Below are 26,755 nucleotides of genomic sequence, written 5' to 3' on the forward strand. Positions count from 1 at the left end.
AACAATTTACTCATAATAACACATTTTATATGCGTTCCATGTAATTACTATGCTGGAGAGGAGGGGGAGGGTATAAATTACCATATACTATTCCTTGTATCAGTCATTTACTGACAATTAAGCAGCTCCTAAGATAATGGAATATAGAGAGGATAATTGCACGAAACAAAAGCTATAAATGTCATAAATAAATTTCACTTCACAAAACCAAAGAAACATTTAACGCTGGGTAGTTTTCTGTTATGTATGCTGATTTCTACATATTTAGTGTAATTATCAGCCGTCAACTGGTAAATTCTTCTACGCAGGAGTCTGCAGATCAGTCTGTCTGTCAGTATGGGCAGAGGAAACAGATCCCGCCCACTTTAGTGACATCACTATTTTTGAAAATGTGTTCCATGATTATATGTGAGGCACACATATCTTATGTACATAGCCTACAAAGTCTGCTTACTGTAATATTTTAGAAGTACAAAAAATATATTAATGAGTATCAGGGATCTTGACAGTAACTATGACTGACAACCCATGGGATGTAGGAGCCCCACACCACACACACCCTGTGGGTTTGAAAAAGTGGAGATGTTGCCTATAGCAACCAATCAGATTCTAGCTGTCATTTTGTAGAGTGCGCTAAATAAATAACAGATAGAATCTGATTGGTTGCTATAGGCAACATCTCTACTTTTTCAAAGCCGCAGTTTAGTAAATCTAGCCCGCTGTTTTCAAACTGGCAGTGTCCATAGGTCCTTCCTGGTTCTGTGTAGGTCACCACAGTGGTCACAGTGAACACTGGGTCCATAATACAGAATTGCTGAGTGTTTCCATCGTCAGTGGTTAGTCCTGGGATGTCACCATGGCAATGGAGATCAGGAAGGGGAGCCCAGGACAATGTCACCTTGCTTGATAGCTATAATCTAATAATAACCAGCACGTCACTTTACCACGAGAACCCATTTACAATGGATCTTTCAGTGTTGTAAATAGAGGAAACATCTACATAGCCTCTTCTATGATTTTTTCAAGGTTCCTTTAGTTTAAAAAGTGATAAAATACTAAAAAACAATAACATAGCACTAAGCTTAAAAGTAAAAGAAGCAACAAAAACATAAATTGCTGTAGATGGACGAATATACGTATAGGGTGGTGGGTGAGAGAGACGTAGGGACGGGATGGCTCAGGCTCCCAATTTGCACTGGAACCAGATCACTTTATTCTACTCATAATCTACTCATCACCTGTGTCTTCCATACCTTACTTCTCATTACTCCATTCCATCCTACCATATAGCTCATTACCTTACTTCTCATTACTCCATTCCATCCTACCATATAGCTCATTACCTTACTTCTCATTACTCCATTCCATCCTACCATATAGCTCATTACCTTACTTCTCATTACTCCATTCCATCCTACCATATAGCTCATTACCTTACTACTCATTACTCCATTCTACCCTATAATATAGCTCATTACCTTACTTCTCATTACTCCATTCCATCCTACCATATAGCTCATTACCTTACTTCTCATTACTCCATTCAATCCTACCATATAGCTCATTACCTTACTGCTCATTACTCCATTCCATCCTACCATATAGCTCATTACCTTACTGCTCATTACTCCATAGTATCCTACCATATAGCTCATTCCCTTACTGCTCATTACCTTACTACTCATTACTCCATTCCATCCTACCATATAGCTCATTACCTTACTTCTCATTACTCCATTCCATCCTACCATATAGCTCATTACCTTACTTCTCATTACTCTATTCCATCCTACCAAATAGCTCATTACCTTACTACTCATTACTCCATTCTACCCTATAATATAGCTCATTACCTTACTTCTCATTACTCCATTCCATCCTACCATATAGCTCATTACCTTACTTCTCATTACTCCATTCCATCCTACCATATAGCTCATTACCTTACTACTCATTACTCCATTCCATCCTACCATATAGCTCATTACCTTACTACTCATTACTCCATTCTACCCTATAATATAGCTCATTACCTTACTTCTCATTACTCCATTCCATCCTACCATATAGCTCATTACCTTACTTCTCATTACTCCATTCCATCCTACCATATAGCTCATTACCTTACTACTCATTACTCCATTCTACCCTATAATATAGCTCATTACCTTACTTCTCATTACTCCATTCCATCCTACCATATAGCTCATTACCTTACTTCTCATTACTCCATTCAATCCTACCATATAGCTCATTACCTTACTGCTCATTACTCCATTCCATCCTACCATATAGCTCATTACCTTACTGCTCATTACTCCATAGTATCCTACCATATAGCTCATTCCCTTACTGCTCATTACCTTACTACTCATTACTCCATTCCATCCTACCATATAGCTCATTACCTTACTTCCCATTACTCCATTCAATCCTACCATATAGCTCATTACCTTACTGCTCATTACTCCATTCCATCCTACCATATAGCTCATTACCTTACTGCTCATTACTCCATAGTATCCTACCATATAGCTCATTCCCTTACTGCTCATTACCTTACTACTCATTACTCCATTCCATCCTACCATATAGCTCATTACCTTACTTCTCATTACTCCATTCCATCCTACCATATAGCTCATTACCTTACTACTCATTACTCCATTCTACCCTATAATATAGCTCATTACCTTACTTCTCATTACTCCATTCCATCCTACCATATAGCTCATTACCTTACTACTCATTACTCCATTCCATCCTACCATATAGTTTATTACCTTACTTCTCATTACCTAACTGCTCATTACCCCCACTGTAAAATACCCTACTGCCCAGTACTCTACTTTACTTTACCACACTGCTCATTAGTCTACAGCTCGTTACCTCACAATTACCTGATATCTCATGCCACTACCACCACTACCATTACTGAAATTACCCAAATACTTATTACCATATAGGCCATTACTCTACGGTTCATCGCCCAAATGCTATTTTCCGTCTTTTTCATTTCTCTACTGTTCATTACCTTATTGTTCATTAGTATCGTCTCATTAACCTACTAGTCATTACTCTACTAGTCATTCCCCTTCTGTTCATTAAACTACTGCTCATTACCGCACAGCTAATTACCCAACCACTCACTACCCTACTGCCAATGAGGACAGTAAGCTCTTGGAAGCTGCAGTCTACACAGCCTGTTGCCACATTCTCTTTGCACGTAACAGTAACAAGAATACAGACAAAATGCAAACAAATGTCTGCAATAACTGCTCATAACTGTGTTTTAACAATATAAAAGTCACTGCCAAAAGGTAGGAAATAAAGAAATGTAACAACTGCTATTATGTTCCTAGTAATACTGCCTTTTAAATCAGCTGCATTGTGGCAGAGATGCACAAGCAGAAAACTGTAATGAGCATTTCAAAAACTACATAAGTAAGAAATATAGGCGTTATAGTTACTGTTAATGCTGAGCTATTCTACTATGATACAGACTCTGTAGTGGTAAAATATATCCGGTAGTAAGATGGGATAAAGAAAAAAATGCAAAATAACAAAACAACCCTTTACTGTTTATGAAAAATCCTCACTACAGGGTTTCACTGAACAGTTAACTTTCAAAGCCAACTCATTTAAAACACTAGTAACTAGAAAACACTAGTAACAGTGACCTCTGAGTTTCATAAAACTAAATCCTTCTCTTTTAAAGGCAATCTTGTAATTTGTCTGCTGCAAGAACAATGATGGTTTATTAACTTGGGTTGGGTACCATACGGCGACGGTGAATATTTCAACACTCATACTGTTGATACCAAAATGGTGACAGTGTAACGTTGACGGATTCATTTGACATTGTGTCTGTCGGCATTACTAGTATCAACATTTACACTGTTACCATTTTGGTGTCAACAGTATCGATATATTCACCGTCCCCAGAATGACTACATCCCATTCAACTTAACTGGAGGAAACCCCTATATTAAGAACTGAGGTCCGGATAGGAACAAAGGATAATAAAAGCTTGGATGGATCTTTAACTGAATTATACTCTGGAGTGTTAATAGTTAACTATTTTGGTACGCCCATCCGGTGTCATAGGGGAGGAGAAAAGAGGCTATAAGTTGAATGGGCGGAGTTTTATTCAGCCTTGCAGATCAGGACGTTGTCCACCCACCCTCCCTGCTTCGTTTGGTTCTTTGGAACATAAAGAAACGGATGGATACTGTTCAGGATGGGTATCAGCTACTGGCAGTAGGCATGGATGTCCGTGAACCTAGATTAGAGAGTTGGCCTGAAAACGCAGTGAAGTCAACGGCCAGTGGTTTGGGCGCACATTTACGGTATTGGGCACGATGAACCCACCTCTCTTCGAGTGAATCGGCTATAGTCTTGGTCAGGTACCGACCCTGTGGTTGCTTTTTATTCAGCCCAGAGGATGGGCGAGTTCTGTAAATTGGGACGCGGTGTCCCGTCAAGGTAGATATGTGCGCCCGGGGTGTGATTGGTTGGTCCCCCACTTGAACCCAGGGGATTGGTTGTTCCCCAGATGATGAAGTCCCAATGGTTATGCTGGAACAGTTGGGTTTTGCTTGGCACACGTCGGACTGACTGCTTTATTCTCCTCCACCATAGTTAAATAAATCATTTAATTTTTGCACACACTCAAGTCTCGTGTCGTTACTCTGAGGTAATAGTTAATTAAGAGTAAGAAGGTAAAAGAGGTTAAGATATCAGACATAAGCCTTTTATATATAAAGCTACCTCCTGATTAAATAACAGTGGCCAGCTGTGCAGATCAATAACAGTATTTGCTTCTTGAACATATCCATTCTTCTACAATTCTCCAAGTATACTCAATCAGAAGCTCTTCTAAGCTACCCAACGTTGGCCTGACAATGACTGGTAAAGAGTCAGAAATCACTGATGACCATTACTTGGAATAACTGAGATTTGAATAAAGTGTTAATGAAATATTTGAAAATAAAAAAACGAGAGTTGAGTGATAATATGTGGCTTTCTAAATGTATCCCTAAATGCCCTCTGCCAATTTCAGGGTGAGCTTAATTACTTATGATTTTCAAAACCAGTGGACATGCTAGACTTGTTTAGTTGCTGATTCACATTCTGCTTAAGGACATCTCTCTGGACATTCTTTAAGACAAAACCAAGAGAAAGGATTCAGGCCAGTTCTTCATAAACTGCAAAATTTTATAAAAACAATATATTTTTTAAGCAAGTACCAGTGCAACGTACAATGTATACTGCATACAATGTATACTGCAAAGTATAACTTTCTCATATGAAATATATAGAATAATGTAGAGTTCTAATTTAATCTGATGTTTCACTGCACTGTTTGAAAGGTATACATTAATAGTTCCATCCTTTTCATCTCAAACAGTAAAAACACATTTTACAGGCTGAAGTCAATGATTAAACAGCTGCTGAGATGGGTCAAAAGGGTAAAATAGCAAAGCCTCAGCGGGCCTTCAAACTAGCATTAACAGTATTAATTGTGTCCATATGTTTGAATCTGTCATTCTGTACAAACATTTTCATTATCTAGGACATCACAAAGCTGATCACTTTGAGCCATGAAAATGAGGCATCAGTGCGCTGTCATTTTTATTCTTCCCTAGTCCCCATTTGTATACAGGAAAAATGTATACAAAATATTATAAAATAGAACTAAAGCCTATATTACTTTGTATTTGATATTTTGTTGCGCTTTTTATAATACATAACTGATGTTAATATATGTTTAAGCTTTCCTAAAGAATATCTATATAAACAGATAAGCTATTGCTTATAATTGGTGAGTTCTGGTGTCATCAATTCAGTATTTATTAGGAAAACTTGTGGAGTATAAGGAATACTATACCTACTGTAAATTATTAAGGATATTAAAAGTCACCTCATATTGTGACCTGAATAAAAGCATCTTGTGCTATAGATACTCATTGAGACTACTAATATAATATATATTAGTATATATATATATATATATATATATATATATATATATATATATACACTAATATATGTATTAGTACATTATATATTATACTAGTATTCCCTATAATTTACAGTAGTGGATGTATAATTCTGAAACTGCAAAACATTGCTCTATTTTGCTTGCGATTTTAATATCTTGAATAGACAGAGGAAGATTGGGGGGGGGGGCGGGGGTAGTATGTGCCCCGTCATCCCTGCCCTCCGAGAATCTGAGGGCGCCCTGGTACCCATCAGTTTGGGAGCATTAGTTCATCTAGACTGGGATCTCCCACCCTAACATTGTTCCCTGCAGTTAGTAACAGAGCACATCATTGCTATTTATACTCGTCTACTTTTTGAACATATGTTATCATCATCATCATCATTTATTTATATAGCGCCAACATATTCCATAGCGCTTTACAATTGGGATTATCAATATTATTATTATCATAGATTTGTAAGGTGCCACAGTGCTCCGCGGGGCCCTCCACTGGCTCCCCGTGCCCTCCAGAATAAAATTGAAAAAATTCTTACCCTCACTCATAAAGCCCATTTTAACGCCCCTACTTTCTACATCTCCCAACCTTGTCAAAAAATACTCCCCTCCTCGCCCACTACTTTCTGTCAACGACCTTTACATCTCCTCATCACCTATATCCACCTTCAGGAACTTACCCGCACTGCTCCCTACATTTGGAACTCGCAGCCCCACTCAATAAGACTCGCCCCTAACCTGAAATCTTTTAAACGTTCCCTCAAAACTCCCCTTTTCACACTAAGCATCACCTAATTCACACCGACAATTCCCTCCTCACGCTCCACTTGGCCCTTTCACTCCATCTGTATCGTCATCATTTAATACCCTAGTCTTCTTACTGTTAACTCTCACAAGATTGGCCCTCTCTACCTTCTATCTCCTCAGTCTCTTTGAAATGTTTTCTTTGTTCCATCTGCTTTCTCTACAATGTCTTGTATTGCTTTTTACTGATTCTATTGTTCTTCTTGTCCCTTACTTATCTGTATTCTCTTCTGTTGATTTTTTTGTTGATTTGTGCAGTGCTGCAGATTCTGGGGCTAAATAGAAATAAATCAAGATGATGATAATGATGGAATTGGGGCTGTCTCTAGAGTGAAAGAGAGCAGGAAGGACCACCCCGGCTGCTCTGACAGAACATAGTTTAGCCCATACTTGCCAACCTTTGAATAGTGAATTCCGGGAGATCAGGCAAGAGGCGTGGTTGGAGGGCGGGAGGGGTCGGGGCATGATCAAACGCGCCATTTTGGACGTTTTGTCGCTGGGGGCGGGTCCAAAATGTTGCAATACACTGCAAATCGCGTCATTTTGGCGAGTAAATTGCAGTATGCGGGATACTTGCCTACTCTCCCGGGAGTCCGGGAGCCCTACCCAGATTTCAGGAGCTTCCCGGACATTCCGGGAGAGTTGGCAAGTATGGCTTAGCCGCTGGCCCTGTTGCCATGTTACCCTACAATTATCCCGATCGCTCCACCCATAGCATGGGGCCACGCTTTAGTTTCCATTATAAATAAAAAATAAAAAAAACAAATTGAAATGACCAGCGATCATATGGTGGCAGCATATATACTTATTGTAATTTCATTTAGCAAAACTTTCTAAAGCCGTTTGTTGTATATAAGCTAATTATTTATAAATATGGGTAGATTTAAGGAAAACCTTCTACTGCCAGACATGGTACAGGAGTTGCCATATATTTACCTTTAATTAAACTGTTATGTCAAATATCTTTAAGTTTTGCCGGACTTATAGTATAGGAATCCTGACCTATTGTTTAAATCATCACAACCATGATTTTCCTCATTTTTTTGACTTTTGCATCCAAAAAATCGGAATGAGCATCAGAAACGAGCATGAACAATCAGCAATCTCTGGCTTCTTTATACTGAATGTAAGGAAACTTCTGCTTCACCAACGCTCTGTTGTTAAGTTTCCTACCTATTGACAAGCGTCCCGCTATTAAATGACAGAGGGATGCTCATTCTCTTTTTACAGTTTCTGCTCATCTGACATTTAATTGTAAATTGGCACACTAAGTACTTTGTACTGCTATTTCCCAGCACGACGCGCACAGATATAAGTATGTCTTTCATGGGGTCCCTGCTATTTTATTGCAGACAGGCTACACAAACACCTGGCTCTAGCTATTCTATGGGTATTGTGCAGAGCTCTGTCGGTTTAGGGGTAGATGTGTGTGACTGCAGGGCCACACAATAGTTGGAAAGACGTAATAATAACAGCTTTAATATAGAGGACTTGTTTGGCCACACCCATACACCCACTCACTGCGTGCTCAATCCCATCCATCACCCAAGAAATTAGATCAAGAGAAAAGGATGGATTATCCTCCAGGCTTGATAGAAATACATCACAGCTGGATGTTTGCTGCTACTATTTTCAGCATTTGAGAAATAAGCCCTTGTGGTATATTGAAGCTTATTGTGTAGCTAAGCATCTGAGCTCCTACAAGCAACATAAATAATCTCAATGGCAGAGATGGGCGACCTCTGGCATTAAATCTGTACTACAACGCCCATGATGTTAATGTACCCTCTGGCTGGCTGTGCATGATGAACAACTAGACTTTAGCAATATTGTAGTTGGCAGCGTTTTAATACAAATTCTAATGACACTGCTAAACTTGGGACTCTATACGTGTCAACACTACGGTAGCCTTCATAAGATGTTTACCAAACTTGGCTATAATTTTACTTGCATTATCAATGCTCATCTTAAAAAGTTTATTTTATAAAGCCCTAACCTTGAGAAGATATTATTGACATACATTAAGACAGCGCACACGCTGCTTCCTGCAGAGAGCGCACACCCTGCTCTCTTCAGGCAGCGCACACCCTGCTTCCTGCAGGCAGCGCACACACTGCTTCCTGCAGGCAGCGCACACGTTGCTTCCTGCAAGCGGCGCACACGTTGCTTCCTGCAGGTGGCGCACACGCTGCTTCCTGCAGCCGGCGCACACGCTGCTTCCTGCAGCCGGCGCACACGCTGCTTCCCTCAGGCTGCGCACACACTGCTTCCCTCAGGCTGCGCACACACTGCTTCCCTCAGGCTGCGCACACCCTGCTTTCTGCAGGCAGTGCACACCCTGCTTCCTGCAGGCAGCGCACGCCCTGCTTCCTGCAGGCAGCGCACGCCCTGCTTCCTGCAGGCAGCGCACATGCTGCTTCCTTGCCTTCTTCTGTGCACCTGCTCATTAAGTATATTTAAAGAACATACAAAAACATAACAAAAAATTGTATGTCGCCTTAGAACTGGGCCTATGTTGCATTTCCAAAAAAATTGCTTTGAACATTACATGGAGCACTTCAGAATCATAGAATACGTTTGTTAAATTCCAATAAATAATTTGTGAATACTAATCATTCCTCTCTAACTAGTATTGTCTAACAAACCATAATCTGAATAGATGTTTTCTTCATCAAAGTAAGCAATGCCCCGTTAGGGCATGCAAAATAAAAAGTTCCACTTATTATTGTATGAATCATTCTCAAACAGAGTTTAGTTAGAGTCCCAGTAATTGCATATTGATATTGAATTTTGATGCCAGTCATATTACAGCTGTTGCTTGCTGTAAGAGATCAAGGGGTATATTTACTAAACTGCGGGTTTGAAAAAGTGGAGATGTTACCTATAGCAACCAATCAGATTCTAGCTGTCATTTTGTAGAATGTACTAAATAAATAATAACTAGAATCTGATTGGTTGCTATAGGCAACATCTCCACTTTTTCAAACCCGCAGTTCAGTAAATATACCACTAAGGCTATTTTAGGTGCTACAAGGAACTTGTGCAACAGATTCCCATTGATATGGTGGGTATTACAGGAGACAGAAGGCAGACTATCATATCATATCCAGGCAAAGAAAAATTGAAGCAAAAGATTCATAGCCATTTTGCATGTATAGCTTCACTGGCATCAAAACTGAGAGGGAATGTGCAAATAATATATATTATTTTGTGTCAAATGTAGTTATTTGTATGGGTGGAGAACTAGTTATCCCCAAATGATTTGGTTTATTTTCACAGCTTATCTCTGTATACTTGAGTCTGGGAGAAGTTTCCTATTGATTTCCTATGAAGCAGTTTAATAATAGTTAGGTTATAGACTTCAGTAGCAACATGGTAGAATACTTACATGACATAACCTTTTAATCACAGAATAATTATGTTTACTCTTACTTTTCAAAAAGAATAATGTTCTGAATTAAGTGCTTTAATAATTAACTATATGAATAGATGATTGTGGACAATCACATTTAGTGTCATCAAAGCACTGTTATTTTACCCATTTTGCGAATATTTCTCCTTTAGATTACTTGTAAAAATCACTTAAAGACTTGGGGGTATATTTACTAAACTGGGGGTTTGAAAAAGTGGAGATGTTACCTATAGCAACCAATGAGATTCTAGCTGTCATTTTGATGAATGTACTAAATAAAGGATAACTAGAATCTGGTTGGTTGCTATAGGCAACTTCTCCCCTTTTTCAAACCCACAGTTTATTAAATATACCCCTTGTAGGTATAACTACTAAGCAGCGGTTCCAACGAGCCACCGCTTCTCAGTGCTTTGCTGTCATTTTTTAAAATGCAATTTTATCATTAGTAAATATACCTCTTGGAAGTGAACCCATATAAATTACTTGTCTGTTTTGGTTAGTTATACATCATCATCACCAATCCCCATCAATGAAATTGATTAAAACATATATTTTGGGTTCTAGAAAACATTGAAAATAAGAAACACATATTAGAGAAAACATGCAGAAAAGGAAGAATTGTTTTCTGCAGTTTGTCAATATTGCAAAATAGGACATTAAAAGGGACATTTGGCAATTATGGATTAAAAGCCATAACTCGGTCAGCCTTTGCACTCTACAAAGAATCTCGCTGCAGATCTAAGCAGAGAGTGCTTTATAGAATGAGATAACAGGAAGAATATGTATAAATGAGTTAGTTATGGAAGAGTTCTAGAACAGGAATGGATGACCTATGACGTCTAGGGGAAGATGCTCCAACGGCCATGGCGTACTAACAAGACCGCACCATGGGAGGTTACTTAGCAACAGCTGGAGAACGCATGTCTCCTACATGTACGTAAAACCAGTTCATCATCACTTCATACTAATTAAGCTGAAGCATTTGTCTAAGCCACATATTCTATTAGAGAAGGCATTAATTGCCACATAATTGCAAATCCATACAGATGAATGGCTCTGCATAATCACATTCTTCATATAAGATAAGTGATTTATTTTAGGTCACCATGTATTTTCCTCTAGACCCCAGTGCTGCTGGGTCTTGTAGAAACCGCATTGCTTACTATGCTGTAGTTAAGTACGTTACTTAGGGTCAGGGCACGCTAGAATTATTCCTTATGCCACAGCTCAGTTGTGTTCATTCAGCAGAAGAAAGGGATAATGGAGCATTATCAGAGGTGGAAACAAAGGATTTTTGATTCCTATCGAGAACACATATGTGCACTGTTTTTTAACGAAGTGGGATGAACCCTGGGGCACATAATTGGTCAAAAAAAGTGTGCAAGGTTTTGATTGGCCCTTTTTTACTCTCAATTAGCATATTATTGCCCGAATGGTGCTATTGTGGACAGACAGATGCTATTGTGCCCTTAACACTTTCAAAACCACTTGAAAACACAATAAATTCTAGTGAATCATAACAGATATGAAAAAAAGGTCAAGTATTGATACCTCTGGTGTACTGGTACGATATGTGGAAATAACACAGTGCTTCCATTACCTAAACACTACTATACTAAATACTATCTGTGCACCTTACATTCACACTAATTGCTCCTCCGTGCTCAACAGTTACTGCCAACAACAACAGCACATTAGTGTGTGATAAATTGCTTGTTCTACCATGGAATTGTTTGATGATTTCATCATAAATGTTTCATTTCTAAGAACACATCTCAAAATGCTAATTTTCCCCTAGTGCAACTAGTGAGATTGGCGCGGTATAAACATTGAAACTAGTTGAATGATTATTGTGTCTGATCTTTATGACCTGATATAAAATATGACATCTTATGCATACTGTATTATCTTATCATAGGATCACTGCTATATAATGTATTCTTCCACTGTGAAAAAAAATATTTGAAATACAGTGTAAGTATGTATAAATTAACCTTTATTTTGCGTTAGTAGGAAAATGAAATTGTAGAGTTTTGGTTATGAAAATTTAGTTTCAAAGACAACAACATACTTAAAGTGAACAAACCAGTAACATTTTACAGAACCAATACTAAAAAAAAGGGCACAATATTAAGATAAAGGGCTAGATTTACTAAACTGCGGGTTTGAAAAAGTGGGGATGTTGCCTATAGCAACCAATCAGATTCTAGCTATCATTTTGTAGAAGGTACTAAATAAATGAAAGCTAGAATCTGATTGGTTGCTATAGGCAACATCCCAACTTTTTCAAACCAGCAGCTTAGTAAATCTAGCCCAAAGTGTATAAAGACACAAGGAAAGATGAAACATGGGAGTAAATGTATCAAGCTGAGAGGTTTCCGGTGGGTTTGAAAAGTGGAGATGTTGCCTATAGCAACCAATCACATTCTAGCTGTCATTTAGTAGAATGTACTAAATACATGATAGCTAGAATCTGATTGGAAAACTCTCAGCTTGATACATTTACCCCCTGATGTGTTATATATGGCCAAAGTCCCACATCTAGATGAAATTTATTGTTGCAATTATATAGAAAATTGTTGCACTTACACTGACTCCTTTTTACAGAGCAATACAATTTGTATACTTCTCCAGGGCAGGATTCATCTGTAATGTTTGCAATACAGTCTGCCTATTATATTTGTAGCATGAAAGGCAAGGTTGGAGTCCCCCAACACAATTCTGTATTGCCCATAATGTATGCAGCAGAATAACCACATTATACTGCTGTTTATTATTTTCCTTCTATTATTATTATTATTATTATAAAGAATGTATATAACACCACCATATTAATCAATAAATTGCAGTACAAATAGTCAGCAAACACTGGTAGAGATGTTCCTATAATCTAAAAGATAATGTATATATGCATGTGAAATAAATGTCACAGTACATAGCTACACGGATAGCGTACTGATTTGACTTTCTTGTAAGACCCCAAGCCATTATTCCCTACTTTTTAAAATCGAATTTCAGGGAGATTGTCCAAGTAGTACTTGCTGCCGAAGGGGGCTTGTCCTGCTCTGACTACGGGCCATTGTTAGCTCCACCCATGCATAGGCAAACCGAGGGGGCCCGGAAACCCCCCTCTAAGCCTGGGGCACTGTATAATTGAGGTGGCTGGACCCTGCCCTCGCTTCACACAGCTCTACTTGAAAAGGGAGAGCTGTGTGCACCTAACAGTAGTGCACTCAGCATTGCCCATGTATGTTATAGGGATAGGAAGAGTTGGAGAGCAGCCAAGCACTGTCTAATATTATAGCCACACCCCCATGCATGCTGGTCATGCCCACTGGTGGCGTGGTGTGGAAAACCCCCTCTACCAATCCTGCGTTTGTCCCTGCCATGGGTGTATCTAGTGCCACAAGGAGCATGTCCAGTACCACCAGGTGGAACTTATAATCATACTTGCCAACCTTTGAAAAGGGAATTCCGGGAGATACCGGGCAGAGGGTGTGGCTGGATGGCGGTAGGGGGTGGGACGCGGTCAATCGCAAAACGTAATTTTTTCGCAGGGGGCGGGGCCAGATTGACGCAATTCACCGCGAATCACGTCATTTTGACGAGTGAGTTGCTGTATGCAGGATACTTGCCTGCTATCCCGGGAGTCCGGGAGACCTACCTGAATTTCGGGAATTGGCAAGTATGCCTATAATATTATCGCAGCGTGCTGCCAGAGGGGGTTTGTGTATGGGTGGCACGCTGCCAGAGGCTGTACGTTTGGAAGGGCAGAAGGGAATATTATTTTTATTTTAGTGTAAAAAGTTATGCCAATGCCAGCAATAACCAAGACAATAATAAGGTCTCCCATGCAGAAGTCTGGTCACCCAATCGTTTGTGTGCTGTTTATCATGTTGATAGAACTTTGTAAACTCTCCCGAAACTCAGCTAGCTATCAACAATCTCTCTATCAAACTTTAACAAATATATTGTAATATATATAATTCTAATAAATGATTTAAAAAATAACTAAACAATATATGAAAGAAAACAGAAAAATTGCTTATTGAAATGCTTATACTGGGCTGACTAACTTAAGTCACAAGGGCCCACGTTCTTCTTGCTGTTCCCTAACATATACACATACTGGCTGGTGTGCCTGGGCTAGCCCGAACGCATGTGCAAACCTGCGGGCATCAAGGAAGTCATCCTACCTTTTCAGGAGGTTTCCCAATAAACTGGGAGAGCAGTCAACTATGACAGCCACAGAGACATTCAGACAGACACAGAGACGCTCAAACATACAAACACACTGACGCAGACAGAGTGACTGTGAGAACGTGGAATTTTGTATCTAGGGGGGGGGGGGGGGGAACACGCTGGAAGATGTATGGATGCCATACAAAGAGTGGTTGTCCCACCGAAGTATATACCTGGGTATATCCATAGAATATGTTTGATATTGTATAGTAATATTTTGAAAATATAAGATATTATTTAGATATTTTGTTTCATTATATAAGAAGTTAAACAAAATATCTAAAAGAGAAAAATGGGAAAAAAAAACAGAACAAGTAATTGCTAAATCAATCAAACCCAAACCAAAAGAGGTTTTCAAACATATATAACATGAAAACATGATAGCAGTGGGAAAACAAAAGATGAACTAGAGGGAATGATTGAATGAGAAAATGAAAGAGCAGACTAATAAATATGTTTTTTTAGTTTTTTCCCCCTCTGTGTTTACAGTAGAGGAAACAATGTATCAAACATGTTGTACCACAATAAGCCATGCACACCATTAGATATAACTGGTTTAACTCAGGACATTTACAACTTAACAAGATTAAGGTCTGGTTAAAAGTCACTGGGCTCCAAGTATTCACCCATGTGTGCTGAAGGAGCTATGTTCAGTTAGAGCTTAACCATTCATTCTCTTACAGTATTGATGGTCTCCTTCATAACCGATACCACAAGACTAACAGAAAGCATGGGTGATCCCAATATTTATATATGAAGCAAAATCAAAACTTGGAAATAACAGACCATGTAACCTCGCATCGGTGGTAGCTAAAATATTTGAAGGAAATGTAATGGGTAATATCCAGAAAGACATAGCTGAAAATAAACTAATAGCAGAGTGTCACTGCAGTCTTAAGGGATAACGCACGATAAACTAATGTGACAAGTATTTGTGAGAAAGTAAGATGTAAACAGGAACTTGGCAATGCAGCTGTGATTTGGTGAAAACAGTTCCCCATTACATATATTTACACCAGATAAAAGCACTGGGGCTAGGAGAAAATATGTATTTGGTCAGATAACTGGCTGAGGGATAGGAAACAGAGGGTTGTTATTATTATTATTATTATTATTATTAAGGGAAGTGTATCAGATTGTAGAAGGACTATTAAGTTAGGCGTTGATGTTGTTTATATAATTGCCACGTATGTGGTCAGGGTGGCATTTTTCTCCCATGTGAAGTTAATTTGTTAGATACTTCTGGGAGTTAAAAGGTTGATCTTGATGAACGTGACTTTTTCATCATATGTAGTATTTACCAATTGTTCTACCAACCAGTCTATAGGAGATTGTTTTCATCAATAAATGGCAAATCCAATATATTGTACGTAACTACAAACACCTCCCTATCCACCCTGTTATTAAATGCACCCCCATATTATTCTTCCGATTAATGCAATAATCTCAGTAATAATGAAGATGAGATCTTAGGTTTGAGGCTTCGCTATCACATAAGACAAGAGCTGTGTTTTGACTCATAGCATGTTAGGAGCTGCAGAACATCCATAATTTGATTGGGAAGATCCTTTTTCTTTAATTGACATAAAAATGTATCTTAAAAGATTTTTATTAGATTGTGTTTTACTCAATTACTAGCTTTTCAATCCATTGTGACTGTCCCCGCAGTTATAATTCAATAGTAATGTCTGATTCCATGATATAATATACTATAGACATACAGGGACATGTGTGTGATTTTTTTTTTTTTCCTTGAAGCTTTTCAAAAAGATTTAACTATGCTGCATCAATTATACCTCACTGTCAATCATACATAATAATAGCAGGCAAGAAAAACACAGGGCAGTGCGGAAATGCTACAATACAACCCCAAATGACTCACAATTTCATATAAATCTATCTAGCAACCAGAGGCACTTTGGATAATTGCTCCTAAAGGAATCAGCAGGTAGTGTTTGAATTGGTGGCGGAGTGGATGAGGAATTATTTTATTTCACAGTACATTTTCTCTCCAAATGGACACGGAAACAATGTATTGGTGAATGTATTCAGAGACTTAACCCCTGGTTGAATGCAGATGCCAGTGCAAGTGATTCTAATCCCAAATTTATCCACGTCTGAAAAAAATTATTTTTGTTTAAAGTTATATTAGATATATATTAGATCAGCTGGTATCACTGTTGCTGCTGCTATTTCCAAATAGAGTATTCGGTTAAAAGCTCTACTTAAAAAGCATTAACAACAATATATACTATATGCTAGTGTTTATGTATGTCCTACACAACTCACTGTAGGGAAGAAAGACTGTTAAGAGTATGAACACACAGGTGTTCAATGGAAGGCACCTAAACAGATATACAATGCACTTCTAATTGTGTACATTTATATATGCGGAATTCATCGTCATCATCATCATTTATATAGTGCCACTAATTCCGCAGCGCTGTACAGAAAACTCGTTCACATCAGTCCCTGCCCCATTGGAGCTTACAATCTAAATTCACTAATATAGACACACACTCACACAGACACAGACAGAGAGGGAGAGAAAAAGACAGAGAGGGAGAGACAGACAGAGAGGGAGAGACCGAGGGATATATTTACTAAACTGTGGGTTTGAAAAAGTGGAGATGTTGCCTATAGCAACCAATCAGATTTTAGCTGTCATTTTGTAGAATGTCCTAAATAAATGATAACTAGAATCTGATTGGTTGCTATAGGCAACAGCTACACTTTTTCAAATCCGCAGTTTAGTAAATCTAGCCCAGACAAACAGAGACGGAGAGAGAGGGAGAGGGAATTAGTGGCGCTATATAAATAAATGGTGATGATGATGATGATATGCATTTATACTAGCCTTCTGACCTTGGCAGATACTGTTCCATGTATTGTTACTGAAACAAGCATCTGAGCGGATCTACTGCTCACAAATAATAATGCAGCAGCCTATTAGGAGCATTTTAAAGGAATAAAAATGCAGGAGGCCCAGTGATCCAGCCCAAGGTAGCCCACTATGGAACCGGCCCGGAGGGGAGGGGCAGGTGCCCCCCCCCCCCCCCTGCCCCCTGCCACCCAGCCCAGTCTGTCAAAAGTTTTGCAGCGGTATAAGCACAGACACATGTTTTCCAGTGTCAGTAATCTGTGCAGTTACCATCATACCTCTTCAGGACTCCATCGGGAGAGTGCTTAAATGCAACACTCCACTTCTGCGGGTCCTACTCTGCTCTAGAAATCAGAAGTGTAGCGGGAATTTCACACGGTCAGCTGTGCGATCGTTGGTGTAGTTTTACTTTGAAGAAACTGAGCTTCCCAAGGAGGGTTTGTCAGTAAATCCCTTCAAAAAAAGGCAGCAGGGCTGTAGGATTTGCATCAGAGGGGGTCAAACAAAACACATAGGGCTAGATTTACTAAACTGCGGGTTTGAAAAAGTGGAGATGTTGCCTATAGCAACCAATCAGATTCTAGCTGTCATTTTGTAGATTGCACTATATAAATGACAGCTAGAATCTGATTGGTTGCTATAGGCAACATCTCCACTTTTTCAAACCCGCAGTTTAGTAAATCTAGCCCATAATTTTTACATTTTTCTTGTCATTTAAATGGAAAACTAGGACCTTGCTTTGATAAGTCCGTTGCTTAGATTATCAAGCCAAACCATGATTTCCTCCATACATGAGAATTATTAAAAAGGTGTCAGTTTAATAATTCCATCAAACCAACTAAATACACATGTTGTAGAATGTTGAGTTCTAACAAAATAATATTTCCAAGTCAGATATTTGAAAAAGGAAATATGTCACTGCAGTTTGTCAGTGTGTTAGGTAGTTTGTAGTAGTAGAATCAGTAGAATCAGCCTGCAGCCAATCGCAGCGTTACAACCTTTAGGAAATTGTCAGCTGTCACATATTTCAATAGACGAAAGGCTCTATAAAAGGTTCTCACACCTAATCCCTTTCCAAATAAGATCCTAAGCATCTTAAATAGATAAATACTGCCCTGTAGTAAAACCCCTGAGTGACTGTATTATAAGTCTACAATTTCTCTCCCCAATCACTTTGTTTTCTACTATTATATGTAGTAATCTAAATAATAAAATATGTGCTTGAAATGTCACTCTGCGTGAAATAACGTTCCAGTACCTATTATTACGCTACCCTATAAAAGTAAAGTTATTTGGGTATGTACTGCATATTGGTATGCTATATTTATTTCTGCAACTACCATTTCCATAGGTGATGATCAACCACATTCCCTAACTCCACTACCTTATATTGTGTGTCCGATAACCCACTAAATCTCTCAATAGTGATCACTATCCACATGGACCAATTTTGAGTTTCATGTTCCGCTAAAACTGCTGGGATGTCCCTCACCATAAATGTATTAATAAGCATGGTGTGGATTGTGCACTGAGGATCTGATTCATCAAGGGATGTATTCAGTATTATACACCAGACATTGCGTCCGTCTGAATTCAGAAAGGCACGGATCTGAAGCTATGTGTGCTTTTGAAATCACGACAGGTCTGCCGTGCTCTACTATCTCGGACACAGCAGGATGCGTCCAATACCTATATGGATTATAAATTTGCAAAAGAACGCACAGGAAAAAAAAATTCTTGTATTATTGATACTTAATAATAATAATAATAATAAAGGCGTTAATATTAAACAATACAAAAAGTTTTTGGGTTATTTTTTTCGTACATTTTTACAGTTGCTTGTGATTGCAATCACATGTAATAGCATGCATACAAGACTGTCACCCTCAGGTCTTAGACTAGCCCTGTGGCTGGAGCAAGAGGTACGGCAGAAACACCAGTAACTTTCAGACACTGAGAGCTTAATTCAAACGTGGCTGTGTGCGTTTGAACTTGGCATACTCCTGCTGTAAATTCACTAGGGCACAGCCCCCCCCCCCTCCTCCCCATTTCCCTTCCCGAAATCGAAGGCTGTAGTAAGTGTATTTTGCGCTCACAGGTACAGTACTGTGTTCATGGACGTTTCTGCAGATTCTGGGCATTGCAGAGGGATTTTGCGTATGATACGCTCAAAATCGACAGATATGGGACTTAATGAATCAGGCCCTAAGTTTTTTTGCAATAAACAGCACGAACACCTCCCAAGCTCACTGAAATTTCTGGCAATACCTCCTGAGCTCACTTCCTCTTCCTAAATGTCTCTTCCAGCACTGGGTTTGAATGAGAAAAGCCTGGACCTCCCTTAAAGCCTGAAGACCAAACATCTACTGAAAGGGAAACCTTGATTTCCCATAGTCAGTGTTATAAATGGCTAGATCATAACTTGCTCTGCAAGTACATAATGTACAATCAAACGGCATCAGTTAGTAGCTGGTTTGCTATACATTCTAGCATGACAATAACAGCCTTTATGGAATGCAATGTTATAATGTGAATAACAAGTAGAACCTATTTCTGTGCTTCTAACTCATTCTCTGGGAGCCTGAATAATGTACACTGTATATGCAGCCTTACTATAATAACAATAACAATACACAGAGCATATTTATGGAAACTGTTATCATTCAAAATTATCATCTCTGATAAAACAGAACCTTTTCAATTAAACAGCTGTAACGGGTAGTAGGACATATGGGTATTTGCATTGTACCAGATACCTGATATCTGATCTCTGCAAGCAATAACCAATGTGAACTCATAAAAAAATAATTGTATCACTTCCTTTACAACAATACACCTTAAAGCAAGAGAACACACATAGACCTGCATTTACAAAGAGGCCTATTCTGTAATGCAAATTGTATGCAACTTCTGTAGTGTGAAAGCAGAGCTGTAACTAGGGAGGTAGGAGGGTGGGCGCAAAGGGCGTAATGCCAAGGGAGGGGGTGACAGAACAAGGTCAATTGCCTTATTGTTTTAATTAGCATGATTATGATTTATATCATGGTGATACTACTGAGGCTGTGAGAGTCACAAAGATCAATAGTGAGCTCCAATGGGGAGAATGGACAGAGTCCAGTGATGGAGTTGGAGGGTGGTCTAGTGCTTGTCATAGGGCTACCCGTGCCATCCATGGACTTGGCATTCCCCCTTCTCATTTTGTTGGCCACACCCCCTTTTGCGGCACTTTATGGCGGCACCTACACTACTGTACCAATTGACCAATTGGGGAGGGTGGAGTGTTGTCCCTCAACCAGGACACTAATATAAATTATATATATATATACACACATACAGAGAATCATTACTTTTTTAAATTCTGCCACTTGTAAATATTATTGTTTTGTTCCCTTCACTGCAAGAATATGATAACTTTTGAAATCTTTCTGTGATTAAAGTCTATTTGTGTATATCTGAAATACTTTAAAATGGGGGGAAAAAAACACAGACTTTTTACAGAACTCACAGAAACCGAAGGTGAAAGATTTCATGGACACCACGTCCTATTTTCTTTTTCCTAACACACTTCCAGAATACAAATAGAAATCTACACATAGACCACAATTAGAAGTGTCTTTGAATGTTTGAGTGTTGAATCTCTCTTATTGATATTTTTCTTGGTAAAATAAATTTTACTGCATTTAAATGACTTTTTATTTGTACACAGGTAGGTTTCAAAAGCCCACTCATATTTTTTTTCCATCATAACTGGACTGTTGATATTTTATTAATGTACATGTTATGGAGTGAAGTAAAGGTCAGCCTATTAGGTGAACAAAAAGGTCTAGAAATTCAAAAGCACTTTGTCTAATGTCACAATGTGACCATTCACTTTATGTAAAAGTCAGATCAGTGGGAACTAGGCAGAAATCACACAGAGCTCGTTAATATTAATGAATCATCATCGGCCACAAACACATTTTCTGTCATTAAAATACACATAGGAAGCAACTCAATGTACTGTCAGCAAGCAGCAAAACTTTGAAGATTTCTTTTTCATCCTCACTGACCATGAACAGCAGGGGCCATGGATGTTAGGGAGGAAATTGAAGGCATTCAACATGCCAATAATACAGTATAGCCATTGGATAGATTGTTCTAAAGCTTACACTCTACTATAATCAGACATTCCACAAGAAAGACACAATAGAACGTTGCATATATGTTCTCCTGTTAAGTCTATACTGTCTGTGATATAACACTCATCATCACATTTTTAGTCCTGCACCCTGGGAATAATTGCAGTTATAGTTCAACACCACCTAGTTAGCACACAATAGACACAATCTGAGTGCCACCAGCAATATCATTCACAAGAGATGTGTGTCTTTAGCTGTTATGGAACTACATGTCTCAGAATACTTTGTCTACTGGTGTTGCAACTTGAAGTCTGAGCATGTTCTAATGCTGGGACTTTTAGTTCCCCCACCAGCTGGGGAGAGAAGGGTCCACCAAAATATATTCATAAAAGTTTCCGTTTTAACAAAACACATTAGCTGTACAAGTCTGTCTCTGTACAATGGTCCACTAAGGCACACCCAGCTATTACTGTATAAACACACTGCCATGTTTGCTGTGGTTTGATTTTAAAATCAACATGTAGAGTTATATCTTGCATTAAATCACACACACTGGATAGAGCACTGATTCTGTAAGCATGAGTAAGATGTGTGCATTATACATCATGGATCCGCGGTGACAATGGCTGTCAGGTGCTATAAATCATTAAGTCTTTTCAGCACTCTATAAATAGAAGCACTGGGAAGTATACTGAGCGTTTCTTACCTTTTTACGCGTATCCACAAGTTGTTTTCCCCCTCTTAAGCCAGACAGTAAATCAAGGCAGGGGAAATGGAAGATCCTGTAGGGAGGAAGTGGTCCCGGACTGGATCCTTCTGTCCCAGCGCTCCCAGCTAGCAGATCTCGCCTTTGTGTTAGTGGAGGGAGCTGTCCACAGCTCACGGTGCTGAACCATTAAGTGAGCACAGAGTTGTTTGGCTAAGGTGGAGCCCAGCGAGCTTGGGAGGTGGAGACAAACACATAGACAGCCAGGAATCTTTTTTTATCATAAGGACTCTTCCATCTATCTCTAAGAGGCGGGGTGGTGACAATGAATGAAGCTTTCAAAATCCTAATGCAAACTGTTGCTAACAACTTGTACAGTCCCTAATATTTGCAAAGACCCGGTGTCATTTGCACACCTCTTGGGTATATTTAACCTGTGTGAGGCTTGCTATGATCACCACATGCCATATATATATTAGGAGAACATTGCCTGGGCAAAAGTATATATATATATATATATATATATATATATATTTATATATATATATATATATATAAACAAATAAGACAAGATTTTAATAAGATAATAAAGTAACAATAGAGATTGTGGTCGGTGAAGAACAGATTTTTAGTGCAGACCTTAAAAATAAAACATAACAGTTGGACTCCATTCCACCCTGCTGCTTCAACATATGATTAATAAATTACATTCAATGTGCATTGCAATTAGTGGGAGGGATAAAGTAAAGACTTCCTCACAATTAAAGAACTGACATTTAAATTACAATGAAATGCTGCCCAACTGTCAGAACAGCAGGAAGAGGCGTCCTCCCTTCTCTACTGAAGCCAGAGCAGATAGTGCAAAATGTTAATTATGTCTACAGTAGGATGTCACAATTCTCAGTATGTTGTATTATTAAGAACTTAAAGAGCCTTAGAGCAACTGTTTTATAACGGGTCCCTTTAACTCTCCAAGTTGTTCACTATTAGGTTAACGGTCAGTACAGGTTATTGTAAATGTATATAAATTAAAACAATATGTTTGAAATGTATAGTGTGACATAGTACCAATAAGCTTCATTGTGACATTGAATTTAGATGTAAATCTGTAGATTATCAGCATTGTCTGTCACCACTACCAAACCACTCCCCAGTTAGTGCATCCATTGCCATTGGCAAGTGTGTCAAACAACTGTATTGGTGAGGTCAAAATGCAAAATGCGGCATTAGATATTAGATTATTGACATCGATAACAGAAAGAGAGAACGTAAATTAAATACCTTTCACGAACAGATACACTCACCTTGTCTTTGTTACACACTATTCCACACATACGCCCTCTTCTGGTGAGAAACCATAGTTACACAAATATTCTGCCATGAATTTGAGCATTGCTGCTTGAGATCCAATGACAAACAAGGCTTGCGAGCAAACACACACACCTATGCATAATGCTCAATTTATTGGTTGATTACTTGCTAATTAGAAATGTCTGCAGCTTGTCAGCAGACCAAAAGAAATATTTATATTTTTGCTACTTATACTAATCATTATCTATGTGCAATGGAGCATTATAGTGTAGAATTACATATTATCCAAATGGTAATTTATGACCCTTCACTAGAGAGTATTGTTCATTTTCTATATTTATGTTTAGATCAGTAAACCAGTTAACTTTGAAGGTATTTGGGCTTGTTCACCCTACATTCCACATTAAACACAATGGGCTGATGTTGAGCAGGACAAATGTGAGTCCAAAAACAAACTGTAAAAATTTGGATGTAAAAATAGGGTATTTACACCTATATGCTGAGTTGCAGGTATCTCAATATGACATGTCTAGCTCTACAGCAGTAGCATATGTGTCAGGTTCATGTAAGACATACATCAGATTACACCTAACCAGGGGGTAAATGTATCAAGCTGAGAGTTTTCCGGCGGGTTTGAAAAGTGGAGATGTTGCCTATAGCAACCAATCAGATTCTAGCTATCATTTTGTAGAATGTACTAAATAAATGATAGCTAGAATCTGATTGGCTTTTCAAACCCGCCGGAAAACTCTGAGCTTGATACATTTACCCCCAGGTCATAAGCGCAAGACAAGTTTTTTAACATATGCTTTGATGGCAAAAAAACACAATTGCTATTAAGTTTCATTTCAGTTAAAAAACCTTCAGTTATACACGAGGTATATTCTTCCATCTCATTTTTATTATCCTTTATTTGTTAGGCGCCACAAGTTTTCCATAGCGCTGTACACAGTACAAACAGTAGACTATACAGGGTGAAACAGTACTAAATAATAAACAAATACCAAGACTTCAGAAACTCCAGGCAGGCTATTGCAGTAAAGATGGAGCAGAAGAACAGATATAGAGACAGGAGGGAAGAGAGCCCTGCTCACAGGAGCTTACATTCTAAGGGAGGGTAAACAGACACAGGCACAGAAGGGAGTCAGTTAAGGGGATATAGCATGGGAGGAGTGAAGAGAGAAGCCTGGTGGAGAGAAGATAATGAGCAGAGGAGATAAGAAAGGGTTAGATGGATGGCTGGTAGGTTTTAAGGAACAGGTGAGTTTTAAGTGCCCAATTGAAGGAGCACAGGTTGGGGGACAGACAGATGGAGCAAGGTCGTTCCATTAAAGGGGCAGCCCAGGAGAAGTCTTGGATTCTGGAGTGGGATGAGGTGATCAGAGTGGAAGTGGAGGCGGTGGTCATTGGCCAAGCGCAGGGAACGGGTGGGAGTGTGAATGGAGAGGAGGTTAGAGATATAATGGGCAGTAGACTGGGAGAGAGCCTTGTAGGTTATGGTGAGGAGTTTGGATGAAACTCAACCATGTATGGATGAAAGCAGCAAAACATTTATTTTAAATACACTCACAAAATCATATAATAGTGGTACAATCAATGAAGGTAGTGTTGAAAAGGAGCACAGTGCTACGTCTCTGACCTATATGTAGTAATCCCCGGTGGCCTAGTGAGGACAGGAAGTGCGGAAAACTCCGGCCGTCTGCATGGCGCTAGTACTGAGGGAAGGAAGTGCGGCAAACTCCGGCAACCTGCATGGCGCTACTACTGACTCTGAGGTAAAAGACATATTAGCAGTAGCTGCATCTTTAGTGTGCCCCTATTAACAAATATAAAGTGACTGGAGACAGCATCCCAACAAGATTACCATCTAAATATGTGTTCATACAGTATACACTACAGTGTATAAGACTATCAGCATATAATCTGTATAAGCCTGTTATACTGTCTGACTAACTGTGAGTACCTGCATATACCATCTGCTGCAAGATCTACAATAAACCAACATCTTGGTTAAGCTTAAAGCATGTGTAGCTTAACATCCATGCCCAACACTGCTGCAGACACCTCTTACAGACACCTGCAAAGGTTCTGCCAATAGGTAGCACTGTCAGCTTCAGAGGTCAATCCGCAACCAGCCAATCAGAAGAGACCAGCTAATGCTGGCAACCATCATCATCATCATCAGTTTGTGGTTGCACCAGCACTCAGACACCTGAGAGCGATATATCTAGTGAGAGACACATTAGTGTCTGTGTGCGGGGAGGGGGGGTGTTAGTCGCAATTATGCAAACATATTTTAATTATACTCAAATCGTGTTTAGCCAGGCCTTCCCATCCCTGTCCCTGTCCCACCTCTCCAAACATTAGGAAGGGTAAGGGTCAGATGTGAACGAATCTTCATACAGAAGTATGTATATGTGGGAATGTGCAGTAAAAATTTACGTATTTCACACTAAACAACCGCAGAACGCTTGACTCAGTAGCAGCAGAGACCACGGGTCAGTCATGCTTGCACAATTTCCAGTGCAATGCTTTGCTCCGGCTCCAGATTAATACCGCCATTGTGTTAATGTGAACAGAAGAGTCATGCAGTCACCGGAATCAATTATCACAATCTTTTGAGAGGCTTAATGGCACTGCCTTCCATCTGGAATGCAATGTAAATGATTTCTGCCAAAGCCCACATAAGCAAGTGATTAACAACAGATATAGCCAAATTCACAAAATGTTCTTAGGCTTTAACACATTTTTTTAGGTTGCAAAAGTTGGTCTTAAATAACTAATTTGCAACTAAATTAAGGGAATTCACAGATAAAAGAAAATGTATGTGAATCTGTTATTTTTTATAAATGTATTAAAAATTAAATGTTTTAGGTAACATTCATGATTACTTTTAAGACTAATTTATAAACTTTGAATATGGTTAAAATATTTATTAAACTGTTATTTTTTGCTTTCAGCCATAGTCTGGTTGGCATATTAAACCAAAGCGGAGACAACATGATGTTACAAACAAAAGTGCAGAGGGGAAAAAAATACCATTTACTGTACTTTCAGCAATCAGGCAGGAAGACACTTTAGTGTTTGAAAACAGTAGGACATTGTAGCTGAAGAGGATGTTAACACATCACGTGACACATTCGCTATCCTACAATCAGTTCTCCTCTTCAACCTGGAGTGACCGCTACTTGCAGACAATAACGGCAGATTTCTGTAAAATACAGTTTTGTTTTACTTTTCTCTAGGGTGTTGTCCAACCTCTGTATATAGATACAGTATT

General features: G+C 38.9%; 1 protein-coding gene across 2 annotated transcripts in view; it reads right to left on the reverse strand.

The window, feature by feature from the left end:
• Positions 1 to 22,432, reverse strand: part of SYT5 (synaptotagmin 5) — a 211,694-nt gene extending 189,262 nt beyond the window's left edge. The window contains exon 1 of one of the 2 annotated variants that reach the window (XM_075191252.1): positions 22,165 to 22,432. The gene's annotated coding sequence lies outside the window, so the exon portion shown is untranslated. The remainder of the gene's footprint in view (positions 1 to 22,164) is intronic. The other variant, XM_075191253.1, reaches the window with a different exon arrangement.
• Positions 22,433 to 26,755: the final 4,323 nt, after the last annotated feature.

The sequence above is a fragment of the Mixophyes fleayi genome, chromosome 11, assembly GCF_038048845.1.
Source record: "Mixophyes fleayi isolate aMixFle1 chromosome 11, aMixFle1.hap1, whole genome shotgun sequence".
NCBI classification, from domain to species: Eukaryota; Metazoa; Chordata; class Amphibia; order Anura; family Limnodynastidae; genus Mixophyes; species Mixophyes fleayi.